This window comes from Peromyscus maniculatus, chromosome 21 (assembly GCF_049852395.1).
Source record: "Peromyscus maniculatus bairdii isolate BWxNUB_F1_BW_parent chromosome 21, HU_Pman_BW_mat_3.1, whole genome shotgun sequence".
NCBI lineage: Eukaryota > Metazoa > Chordata > Mammalia > Rodentia > Cricetidae > Peromyscus > Peromyscus maniculatus.
Genome location: NC_134872.1, coordinates 44,118,847 through 44,132,430, shown reverse-complemented (window position 1 = coordinate 44,132,430; position 13,584 = coordinate 44,118,847). Strand labels below are relative to the sequence as shown.

At 41.0% G+C, this 13,584-nt stretch overlaps 1 protein-coding gene and 1 long non-coding RNA gene across 33 annotated transcripts in view; one reads left to right on the top strand and one right to left on the bottom strand.

The window, feature by feature from the left end:
• Tbc1d5 (TBC1 domain family member 5) overlaps positions 1 to 13,584 on the bottom strand; it is a 453,313-nt gene that overhangs the window by 8,825 nt on the left and 430,904 nt on the right. The gene's annotated exons all lie outside the window — the stretch shown is intronic.
• The window catches only part of LOC143269934 (uncharacterized), a 30,785-nt gene continuing 23,249 nt past the window's right edge, over positions 6,049 to 13,584 (top strand). The window contains exon 1 of the long non-coding RNA XR_013046739.1: positions 6,049 to 8,661. This is a non-coding gene — a long non-coding RNA (uncharacterized LOC143269934). The remainder of the gene's footprint in view (positions 8,662 to 13,584) is intronic.

Sequence of the window (13,584 nt, the reverse complement as noted above, 5' to 3'; positions counted from 1 at the left end):
TGGCTCATTCAGTCAAAAAAAAAAATGTCAAAACAAAACAAAGGCCAACAACAGCAACAAACAAACAAACCAACAAGAAGAAAAGATGCAGGAACTGTGGAACTTTATATAAGAAAGCCACATCCATGATGAACAGTTATGGCAGAAGGAGAAGTGGTCCAGGCCAACAAGACCAACAGAAAGCTTCCCTAATCTAAGCAGAGGTGCCTGTCAAGCTCCAAGAGGCTTCCAGAAAACCAAACCATGACACAGGGCCAGAAAAGAAACTCCCTGTGTCATGTAATAGCCCAAACACTGATGCACAAAACCGAGAAAGGATATTGAAAACAGCAAGAGATTAAGATAGCTCACAATCAAAGGCAGGACCTTCAGAATCATAGCAGATTTTTCATCGGAGACATTGAAAACCAGAAGAGAACTGAAGTTTTACAAATTATGAAAGACCACAGATTCCAAAACAGAACATTATGCCTAGTAAAACAATCAGTCAGCCACAATAGAGGGAGAAAGAAAATTTTGTATGATAAAAAGATTTGAGGAATTTATGACCACTAACCTACCTCTACACAAGCTACTAGAAGGAATGCATATGTCTGAAAAGAAGGTTAAACACACACAAGGAACAATAATTCTGGAACACTAAATCAAGAGAGGTCTAGTAGGGGTTGGAGAGATGGCTTAATGTGGAGATGGCTGCTCTTGCAGAGGACCTGGATTCAATTCCTAGCACCCACATGGCAGCTCCTAACTGGTAACTCCAGTCCCTGGGGGCCAGACATCTTCTGCCCTCTGTAGGTACCACACACATGTGGTGCAGAGACATGGATACAAGCAAAACACTCATACATATAAAATAAAAATAAATACATCTTTACAAAAGAGGTCTAACTGAAAACTACAAAAGCAAAAGAAAATTAATACACATTTTAAAAAACTTAATGTGAATAATTTTAACCCACCAAGAAACAGAAACATATTAATTGCTTGGGCCAGAAAATATGATTTTTTTTTTTGTTTTGCTACCTCCAAGAAATACATCTTATGACCTACAGCTATACCACCTTAGGGTAAAAAGATGAAAAAAAAAAAGTATTCCAAGAAAATGGAACCAAAAACCAAGCAGGTGTATCTGACAAAACAAGACTTCAAAACTAGTCAGAAAAGGTAAGGAAGAACTCATTATATTCAGTTAAGGAAAATCCAGGAACAGGATATTATAATACTAAACATATATACACCAAATACAGAAGGACCCAATTTCATAAAAGAAACATTATTAGACTTAAAACCACAGATGGCAAAACCATAGTAATAGTGGGTGATTTCAATAGACAGGCCACCTGGAAATAAACTAAATAGAGAAACTCTGAATTAAATGACTCATAAGTAAAATGGACCTAAGAGGTTATCTATATAGAATCTTCCTGCAACATTAAAGAATATATATTCTCAGTACCTCACAGGACTTTCTCTAAAATGGACCACATATTAGAACACAAAACAAGTCTTAACAGATACAGGAAAGCTGAGATCAGACCTTGCACTGCATTAGACCACCATGCAATAAAATTGAATATTAGCAATATTAGGAAAGTACACCAACTCATGGAAGCTAAACACACCACTAAATCAATACTGCATGAGGGAAGAAATCAAGAAAAAAAATTAAAAATTCCTAGAACTGAATGAAAATGAAAACACAACATACTCAAACTGATGAGACCAAATGAAGGCAGTTCTAAGAGGGGAGGTTACAGCACCAGGTGCCTACATAAAGTACTTGAGATCTCAATTTAATAACTTAATGATTAATAACAATTCGATGCCTCAGGAAAACAAGAACAACCAATACCCCTTACCACACAGTCTCATTGCAATTTTCTACGCTGTGCTTGGTCCCTGGGAACCCTGCTTTTTCTGGGGGAAGGTGGAGGGGTGAATCTTGGGGAGAGAGGAGGTGGGGGATGTTGCGGGGGAGAAGTAGAGAGAGGGGAAACTGTTGTTGGTTGTATTGTATGAGAGAAGAATAAATAAAAAGAAAAATGAAATGATGAAATCTGCAGTTAAATGGAAACGATCATCCTGTGTGAGCCAGTCCAGATACACAAGACAGATAAGGGCATGCTCGCCCACTTCTTGATGCTAGCTTTGACACTTTGGACATTTGTGTTCCATCCGGAACACCAACAGAGGTTATGAAATTACTAAGGAGGGACTTTTAAGTGAGGGAAGACAGAACACACTGATATCAAGAGCTGAATAGGAACACTGGAGCAGGAAGCATTCCACTGAAGGGGGAGCCGGGGGCAGGGTAAAGGAGGGAATATGGGAAGGATAACTAACACTAAAGACACTTTGAAAATGTCCTGTGGAAAACCACTTACTGCCACGGAACCTTCCTAAAACATATACACACAGACATATAAAAAGGAGTTAACAGCATGACAGCAGAGGCTGACTGATTAAAAGCACGGTGCCAGTCATGGCTGACTTCTCTCGGGATTGCTGGCTAGTGAGGTGCCACTGACTCCCAAACATCGAAGGCTGTTGCCTTTGCTTGTTTACCCTCCAGAACTTGATGGTAACACGGGAAAAACAAGTTGGAACTCATTTGGAAGCTTACTCTCTATCGGAAAGTTTTCACAATGTTAGAAAGTGTTATGCATGCTATTAGAGTAGACAAGTAATCGTTCATCGTGCCCACTGCTGCAATCATGGTATGAACACTATGGGAGTACCAACTACTTTTTGATTGGATTTAAGTACTGCTCCCCAAGATGAAACCTACAGGTGAACCATTACTGGTCTAAGAACCTATAGCTAGATAGGACATTGGCCCTAGAGGCGAACGTACCATTATGATTCTATTAAATGGGCATAATATTAAACTTACTCCTAAAAACTCTCTCAACCCCGTCTGACATTTTTATTTGCAGTACATGGTGATTAATACAGAGACCCACAATTGGCCAAGATACAGAGAATAAGAGACTGAAGAATGCTTTGCTCTAAAGGAAATACATCTATTGAACAGCCCTCTGAAGGCTAAGGGGTCATTGAGGAAGATGGTGTGGAAAGAGTGTAAGGGTCAGAGGTGCCAGATGCCTACAGGGAGACAGTGCCCTCCGGACAGAAGGCAGCTGCATATATGAACTCATCACAGCTACAACAGCACACATCCAAGACACTGCAAGGTCAGGCCAGACCAAATCTCAGCATGGAAGTGGAACTTGGGCATGAAACCCCACTACTAGGTGTGTAGCTATTGGCAATTGTTACTTGCTAGGAGAATAGTGTTCTCTATGAGGAGTGTACCTTCTGGTAAGTCTAGTGGAAGACTACACACATCCGAGAATATTTGAGCAACACAAACTGGTCTTGAGTGAGTAAGGAAGAGGGGATGTATCTGGGAGGAGTTGTGGGAGAGAGGGTGAATATGATCAAAACACAGTGTATACAATTCTCAAATAACTAAAACAAATATTAAAAATATTGCATTCTGTTACGGGATATTTGATTGTACTATAAAAATCTGAGACTGTGTTAATAAAATTAACCTTGGATCAGGGGGCAGAGCCAGAGACTAGTTGACAGAAATTAGCCTAGAGAACACGAAGGAGACAGGAAGATGGACAGAGAGACACAGGAAGGAGTAGGGAGGGACTTAGAGATTAATGGCCTTTTTTCTTTTTTGGTTTGGGATGGCTCTCTTGCTGCATCTCCAGCCAAAAAGGAAGGTCAGCTGGTTGCTTCTCAGCGTCTCTGATCTAGCAGGTTTTCACCCCCACATCTGACTCCTGATTCTTTATTGGTAAATAGAACAACTTAGATAAAAAACAACAGCATTCTTGTTCATTCAACAAGGTCGCGCCAGATCCTACTTGCATCAGTCGATTCCATGCTGGGCCTCTAAAGCCACCAGAATCAATGTGTTCTTCTTGTTTGCTCAGTGTTCAGAGGCAGAAGCAGCATTCTTGCACTCCTGTACTGACAGCTCTGTCTACAATCTACACAAATCTTAGTTATGGCTTCTATTGCTGTGACGAAACACCATGATCAAAACTAGCTTGAGGAAAAAAGTGTTTGTTTCTACTGCCATATCATCAAAGGAAGTCAGGACAGAAACTCAAACAGGGCAGGAACCTGGAAGCAAGAGCTGATGCAGAGGCCATAGAGGGGTGCTGTTTACTGGCTTGCTCCCCATGGCTTGCTCAGCCTGCTTTCTTATAGAATCCAGGACCACCAGCCCAGGGGTAGCACCACCCACAAATGGGCTGGAGCCTCCCACATCAATCTTTAATTAAGAAAATGTCGAGCCGGGTGTGGTGGCGCACGCCTTTAATCCCAGCACTTGGGAGGCAGAGGCAGGCGGATCTCTGTGAGTTCGAGGCCAGCCTGGACTACCAAGTGAGTCCCAGGAAAGGCGCAAAGCTACACAGAGAAACTCTGTCTCGAAAAAAACCAAAAAAAAAAAAACCCCCCAAAAAAACAAAAAAAAACCCAAAAAAAAAAAAAAAAAAAAAAAAGAAAGAAAAGAAAATGTCCTACAGGTTTGCCTACAGCCTGATTATATGCAGGCATTTTCTCAATTGAGGTTTCCTCCTTTCAGATGACTCTAGCTTGTGTCAAGTTGGCATAAAACTATCCAGTACACCATCCCTTCTCTTTGAGTAGCCTTTCAGCTCACTCATACAACAATGGCTCTCTAGTCATTCTTTAGTTAGAGATTTGGCATATCTTATGCACATGCATGCTTTGACATGACTGCATGTGTACCTAGCATGACATAATGAGACTTTCATGCTCAGGGCTCTTTCTAGCCTTGGTGTAATGCTTGATGCACTACAGGAAAAGAAAAAAAATATTTCTTGAGTAATGAACAAACACAGAAAAACACCCTTAGAGCTTGTATTTTAAATATGTTTAAAAGGTATTTTCAAAAAGGAGCAAGACAGCCTAGAATCTGACAGTTTACTTGAATTTTCAGTAAGCCATGCTGGCAAGTGCTCTTATACACTGCAACAGCAAACAGCAAAGTTACTGAGAAAACTGACTGTAGCTCTTTGCTAATACAAAGTTTTGCTCCAAAACAAGAAAGCAAGCTGGAGCAATAGATAAATTAGAGAACAAATGTTTTTGGTTTTCTTAAGTGCCTATAACAATTTTGTTATCTCTCAGTTAAACAAACCAAGCCACCAGGATCCACTCAACAAGACAGTAACAGCTCACTGCAGGAAGTTGAGAACTGCTCCCAAAGTCTTTGGGAGGGACTCCAAGGCTACTTTTGCTTTTAGGACTGTGTATTTTAAGGCAGAGCTTTGAGAAGCTGGATGGTTTGAAAGATACTGAACTGCAAGGAGGTGGGCTACGTTTCTCAGCACCCACTGGGTTATCAGAGCCAGCCAAGGACAACTCCTGGGCCTGAAAGCTTAGGCAATGGATGCAGGATTATCAGAGGAAATGCAGGTGGGGTGGGGTAAACTGGCCCTCAGAGGCCATACCCACAGTGCAGGGGCTAGCAGAGAAAATCTACAGAGGCCACAGTGGGAGTGTGTGGGAGTCCACAAAGGTTTTCTAGTGAGACCTGAGCTTGCTTTACACAGCAGGGCTGCATTAGGGGATGGCTTGACCACGTGCATTGTCACCAGGTGTTTGGGATGGTTTGCACTTGGCTGTGCTGGGGGGAGGTCTTTTGCTCCACCCCTTAGCATTCCTTTAAAAGCCCTTTAGGAGAGATAGAAGGCGCTGGTGGGTTTTGACCCAGGCCCTCCTGAGGCTATCCTGCTTCTAATTGTCTCTCTCCTTTATATTTCTATCTACATATTCTTCATTTCTCCCTGCTCAAGGGTCCCTGGGATGGAAAACGTGGATGGCAGGCCCCTCTGAGATGGTACCACTGAACAGGGACACAGGGACTTGGCAAAAGCTTGGGGAGAAAGCCCCATGAGAAGCAGTTGGACGAGTCCAGTTTTGTAGTGAAAATGAAGGTTTTTTTTTTTTTTTTTTTTTTTTTTTTTTTTTTTTTTTTTTTTTTTTATTCTTAGGAGGAAGAATGAGGGGCTGAAAGATGCCCAAGTGAGGTTGCAGGGTAGATCTCTCTCTCTATCAAGGTTTCTTTATTTTTCTTTCTCTTTTAAAATTCTATCTATTAAAATTAAGGGAAAAATGTAAGACAGTGTAGTAATATAGTGTAGAAAAAATTTAGAGTAAAGTATAGTAGGAATATTTGGAAGAAATTATAGACTAAGATAAGCAACAAGATGGAGGAACTATGTCCTTAATTTTCTAACTATGGGGCTATGAATGCAAATGGGGAAGAAATCAAGAGGAATCTATCAAAGAGGAAAGAATGGGAAGAAAAAGATTCCTGTGGGAAACTTTTGGTCCCAGTGGCAGAGGGAAGAATTTTCCCTGAGGTAAATGTGAGTAAAAGAAAACTTTCAGTTTGTCGACACTGCCACTGTATGGAAACACTGTACCAAGAGAATTAGTTTCCTCTTGACCATGAAGTCAAAAGTAGAGAGCAGAAATCTTGGGAAAACTTGGTAGTCTTTCTTTCTCAAAAACTGAAAGCTTTCTTGGGAAGAACTTAGCAATCTCTCTCTTTAAAAAAACCAAAAAGCCTTTCAGAACTTTTTATCTCAGATCCTCTTTCTGTAAGAGCAAAAATTTAACTCACCTGGAGACAACCTCTATCAGTATGAGACATCACATGTAATTGCTTTAAGAAAAAAAAAAAAAAAAAACCTGTTGGAACATGGCAAATCTTCTCTCCTAGAAGCTATTATTAGAAAAACAATGACTAGAGTTCCCTGACACTAGAGCCTGATGACAGTGTAGACAGAAAAATGGAGCAGGGACAGATTCCTCCTCGAAAGGTGCAGGACCTGGGAAAGCTGCTAGTTAAAAAAAAAAAAAAAGGGCAGGGTCTAAGTTCCAAGTAGCAGCTGCAATGGCAGCATGGGAAAGCTGAGGTAGATTCTGGGAAAGAAGCCCCTACCTCCAGAAGCAGTTAGTAGAAGATTGAAGGCGTGGCCTGAGACATCTGAAGCTCTGCATCTGAGGGGAAGGAACAAGACAAAGATCTATCTGGGAAAAAGTCTCTCTGAAAGGAATGTGAAAAGCTTTATCTTAAGTACTTTCATTTTCTCTCACTGACCAGGTAAGGTGGAAGAGCAAGCTTGGGGCACAAAAGGACCTGCTTGAATATGCACAAGCGGGTGGGTATAACCCAGTTCTGGGACATTATCAGGAAAGAAAAACACCTATCATTGTCAGCTGAGGGAGAAAGAAATCTCTCAAGCTCCCGTAATAAAAAAGCAAAAACCTTGACTCAAAGATCTTCTGTTGAAAAAAGAAAAAGCAGGAAAACAAACCCTGTAAAGGAAACTGAAGTTTGATGGGACCTGAGAGGCATTATGGGGAAGGTAGTTTGTAGTAGTGTACCAATATAGAGAGAGGCAGCTTGGGAAATGAAGTCTGAAACATAGTGATGCTATAGAGAAAGGCATCCTGGGAAATGTAGCGCACAGAAGCAAGACAGCATAGGCAAGCCAGTATGGAAAAAAGGCAGACAAACTGGAACACACCTTTCAAATGCTCAACTTAAAACATTGCTTTTAAGAAAGCTTAGCTTTACTTCTCCCAAACTGATAACAGAAAAACAGCCTGCAATAGGTGATTCTTTTGCAGGTCTAATGGGGGAATGGGGAGGCATATGTTCAGAAAGGAGTGACTGCACTGTAGATGGGGATCAAACTCCAGAAAAATCTAGCTGTCTTACTAATGGTTGAAAAGCTACAACTACAGTCTGAGTTAAATAACTCATGGTCAGAGTATATATCACAGCTGCTAATAAAAATAACATCAGGGATTGAAAAGCTGATGAATGAAGTAAAAATACAAAATCATGAAAAGGTACTTCCTCAGATTAAGCTAATGAAGAATGTGTTTCATGAAACATCTATGTTCTTGACTCCTTTGAACAGTAGCAGTTTTGATTAACAAGTAACTTTGCCAGAAATATTGGGCTAATAAAAATCTATCAGAAATATCAGCATCATTAAAAAATGCTCATGGTAAACTTAAAGAGCAGCTTTAAAAAATTAAGAAGGGGAAAACTGTCTGAGAGTTTGGTGAGGTGTATGGAGCCGAGGAATGTCAGCCCCAATGACATTCTCCTCTAGAGAAACTGGAGTGAAAAAAGCAGCTAAACCAATTTTCCCAATATTGGGGTTCTATCTTGTAGTCTGGGGATAGTAGGCGAATAAGGAGGTCTCTAGACTGTTGAAAAGTTTGGGATGAAGTTTCAGCAATGTTTTTGGTACATAGGGGAACTTGCTGAAGGCTGCAGGTCTGGAACCCCACTCCAGCTTAGACAACTATCTTCTCCTGATGGGAAACTGACTGTTGTGGAGTTGCCAGCTGAGCAATTCAGAACATAATGTTCCTTAGGAGGTTTTTTCCTCCTCATTCCCCTTTCTTCCTTTTTGGGCCTGCTATAAACTGAGATAGCTCTTAATAGAGTTTCTATAAAAGATCTGGAATGCATAAAGTACTGTTTAGCAGCAGCACTATTTCGACTTTCTAAATGAAGTCCAAAGAAAATTATTCTCTGTCTTGTTGGAAGATAATGTAAAATCTCTTCTAGATGTTTGATGGGTAAGTTCTGTTAAGAGATTCTTTCTAGATGTTTGCTAATAGTTTCCTCTTGAATATAAGTTTGGTAAATAGTTCTTCTAAGAAATCTCTTCTAGATGTTAGTTAAAAAGTCTTTTCTATAAGCTTGGTAAATAGTTAAGAAATCTCTAGATATTTGCTAAGGTAGTCCTATAGAGTTTCCTTATGAACATAAGCTTGTAAGACATATAAATAAGTACATGTTGAATGTGAGTTTGTGAAAAGTGTAAATGTTGAATGTAAGTCTAAATGTCTAATGTAAATTCATAAAATGTAAATGTGTATAGTGATATAAGTTTGTAAGAAGTGTAAATAACATACAGTAAATAGCCATGCTAGTTGTAAATATGTAACATTCATACTAGAATTATGTTGATGTTAATGAACAGAGTTTGGTAAAAGCTAAGGGAATCTTTAAGTTTGATGTAGTTTTTCTGATATGGTTTGCATCAAGAGTTTATTTATTTAAAAAGGGCTTGGCACAGCTAAGGTTGTTACAGATACCTTAAGACCCATTCCAAAAAAAGATATGCCTTCTTTATCATCTTCCACTCCTACACTGGGACATGTGGCAGCTATGGAGATTGCTGTGAATTGTTGTAAGCTCAATAGGAACCTGGGCCAGAGCTGAGCTAAAACTTAGTACACCCTTCTGCCAGAGGCTGAGAGTCAGGGATGGACAACGTTCTTCTTGCCAGCTTCCCAACTTAAGTCAGAGGGCACTTGATGGGAAGTGTACCTCCAAGATGGGTAAGGGTTGTCTGGATGAAGGGGACAACCTAAGACAGAACCAGCTTATCTGAGGTGCATGAGGGGCTCTTTAAAAAACTAGGAGGAAGCTGTGGGAAACACAAAGGTTTTCTAGTGAGAGCTGAGCTTGCTTTACACAGCAGGGCTGCATTAGTGGATGGCTTAATTACATGCATGGATGCATGGTCACCAGGTGCTTAGGATGGTCTGCAGTGGGCTGTGCTGGGGGGAGGAGGTCTTTGCCCCACCCCTTGGCATTCCTTTAAAAGCCCTTTCTTTAGAAGAGACAGAAGGGGCTGGTGGGTTTTGATCCAGGCCCTCCCGAGTTATCCTGTGTTTCTAACTGTCTCCCTCCTCTATATTTCTATCTATATATTCCTCATTTCTCCTTGCTCAAGAGTACCCTGGGGGAAAAAGTGGGGGCAGGCCCCCTTCAGGAGTGCAGCTCTTTTTGGACCTTTGCCTTTTTACAGTCTGCTGAAGAACATGAAGGCAAAAAGTTATGGTCACATTCCCTGGCTCCCACCACTAAAGTCAGGAAGAGGCCAGTGGTTAGCCATAACAAACACCGAAGACTTTAGAATAATATATAGCATGATGCCTTTGGGCATTCAGAAGGTCTAGTAGGGACAGAGACCCAGGAATGTACAGGAACAGAACTTTCTTTAGAGTCCAGCAAGGTCCAAGTGGACATTCAAATGCCCGTGATGGATAAACCCATTCCTAGGACTCAGGTGCCACCCTGAGAAAAGACAGAGCAGTGGAGTTAACAGTGGTTATTTACTGAACTGAGACAAGTAGGTAACTCACACAGAGTTAGCTGCTTTCAACTGGCAGTTTAAGCCTTGGAATTCCCATCCACTCACTAACTAGGCTTGGTTCTGCTTAGCTTCTGAGGTCATGCATATATGCATGTATGTATATGAATGCATGTATGCCCACAGATACATTAAGTCCTTAAACTGCCTTTAGTGGGAATGGAACTTTACAGCAAGATTTCTGCACAACTGAGTGGTGTTTGTTTTTGCTCTTTGTTCTTTTAGGGTCCCGCCACCCAGCTTCCAAATGAATCCACACGGAGGCTTATCTTATTATTACTTATGAATGCCCAGCCTTAGCTTGGCTTGTTTCTTGCCAGCTTTTCTTAACTTAAAATTATCTATTCTTGGCCTCAGGGCTTTTATCTTTCTCTATTCCTGTACACCTTTTCTTTCCTTCTTACTCTGTGTCTGGCTGTGTAGCTGGGTGGCTGGCCCCTGATGTCCTCTTCCTTCCTGCCTTTCTTGTTGTCTCAGCCTATATTTCTATTTAATACTTCCTCATTCCTCTCTCCTCCCCCTAAGAACTCTTTGACAGGTCAGAGCTGGACTCCTACATATCTGAGAGAATATTCTCACAATACAGCAGCCAAAGCAGCCTGCTGCACAGGACGAAAGCCATCTGGTTCCTCCAAAGGAAGTTCTCTTGTCTTTTTCAAGCACAGTATAGTGTCCATGCCAGGAGAGGTCGGCCTGATGTACAACATAGTGAGCAGGACTCAGTGCATAAAGATGGCCAGGGACAGAGTCTTGGTTTTATGAGATGTGCTGTCCTTTCATCTAGCAAATCTTTACACTTATTTTTGGTATGGGGCCAACAATTACCTTTTAGCATCTGATGAAACTCCACATTATACATTAAATATTCACTTAATTTCAGGAATGAATTAACTCAACTGACTTGGCACACTTAAAGAAACTCAGGGTAACAGGGTAAACAGGGTAAGCTGCGTGGTGGTGGGGCATGCCTTTAATCCCACCACTCAGGAGGCGGAGGCAGGTGAATCTCAAAGTTTGAGGCCAGTCTGGTCTACAGAGCCAGTTCCAGAACAGTCAAAGCTATACAGTGAAACCTTGTCTTGAAAACAAAACAAAACAAAATCCACCCCAAAACAAACAAACAGAAAACAAACAAACAAACAAAACAACCTCAATTCCCTGCCCTGCAAAAAAAGTTTCCAGGAAAAGACAAGCAAATGAAGACGACTGTCTCTTTAAGAGGTTGCTGTTTTGACTGTGGAGTTACCATTACTGCAGCTTAGCAGTGCTCTCCTAGAAGCCTGCTGTCCAAGCTACAGCTGCAAGGGAAAACAGACAAGTCTTCTCAAAACTTAAAATAGGAAAGGAGAGATGGAAGGTGTGTAAGTTTCCACTTCAATGTACACCTACCTCCCTTCATGACAGAAGGCAGAATGCATTATAATGTAAAGGTCTTTCATTTTATGTCTGTGTAGATGAAAGATTATTACCCTTTGTATTTCATACTTACATATTATATATATTATATTTGCACTGAAACTAAAGGGAAAATGCCATATTATTATCTGTTTTTCTCCGTGGAAGTTACTCAGTAAAATGTCATCCATGTAACAATCTCATGGTGACTCTATTTTTTAAATGAAGAGTCAGTGCCACAAAAAGACCTCTTGGGGCTGGAGAGATAGTTCAGCAGTTAAGAACACTGGGACTGCTCTTCCAGAAGATCAATTTCCAGTGTCCACATGGTGGCTCACAACCATCTATAGCTCCAGATCTGACACCTACACCTACACCCTTCTGGCCTCCTCAAGCCCTGTATACACATGGTATACATATATACACGCAGAAAAAACACCATATCCACAAGATAATAATTAAGAAACAGACCTTTTATTCTGAGGGTAATGGAAATGGTATATGAACCACTCTGATTTCTTAAAAGCTCCAGATTAGTTTTCAATGATAGAATCAAGTTATCTTCATTTTTTTGTTTTTTTTTCTTCTGAGACAGAGTTTCTCTGTGTAGTTTTGATACCTGTCTGGATCTCACTCTGTAGACCAGGCTGGCCTCAAATTCACAGAGATCCGTCTGGCTCTGCCTCCCGAGTGCTGGGATTAAAGGAGTGCACCACCACTGCCTGGCTCATTTTTATGTTTTAAGTGGCTGGTAGGAAGGTAACAGAGACCCTCTCAAGAGGTGGGAAGCAGACTTCTGCCTGTCTTGGAGGAGAAGCTAGGGAGGGTGTTGAACTTCCTCATGCTCATGGGTAGTAGACCCAGGATTGCTGTAAGTAGTACCTAGCACAGTCAGGTACACACCAGGGTAGCAGCAGGCTAAGGTACTTGGGTAGCCATATAACTTGTAGACTCTTTGAGCATCTAGAGAACTTTCTTCCTACTGCTCAAAATCGAGTCAGGCCCAGATTGGCATGTCACCCTGAAAACATGTTTTGTTTTTGATGTTTATCTTTACCTACTCTCCCGCCGCACAATACATTCGATTAGAACAGTACTCCTCTGAACCTATTCCCTAAGCTGCTTCTCCCAGAGCCTGTCTTTCTATCAGGAAGCAGGCATTTAGTAAATACTGGCTGTGTGAGCATGAGGGCTCACTTTCATCTCTTAAGGAATAGATGTGGTGAGGCATTTCTCAGATAAGGAATTAAACGTACTAAAATGACTACTCCAACTCTAGAATGATAAGTGGCAGAAGTATGTGAAGAGAAATAACACTTCATGATGGCCTACTAAGGTGAATAAAGAACTGAGCTGGACTTTTTCCTTGTCAACTCTGGTACAAGAAAACATTTTTAATGAAGAATTTTAAACATGGCATTTAATTCTGACGAGCAGAAAATTGTACAGGATTTGTATCCAAGAATTCTCTTGAAAATGCAAGTTTTTGGAAAATACAAAGCACATTGCACAGAAAATATAATCACGAGTTCTATTTTGTACTCATCTAAAGAATCTAAACTCAACACCTAGGAGAGGGACATTACTTATTTAAATCCTAGGGCATGACTACTAAATATGTATACTACACTAAGTCTTCAGGCTAAAAGACAACTCACTGTCACGATAGGGTAAACTAAAGCAAACAAATGAACAGCAGACAGATGTGTGCACACATGCACATGCACACTCACTGGAAAGCACTGTACAGAAGAAGACACACTGCCCTGGAACATCTCCTTGTAGGCACAGGGCATTGGAGGGGACTGTTCCTAGTAGGGCTGTTACCCATTGTGGCAATGTTATGCCAGGGAGCTATGGCATGGCCCACTGTACTACTTTTGTCCAGAAGGAGACAGATGGAGTTGAAGGGGGAGGCATCAAAATGCTGACACTATAAACT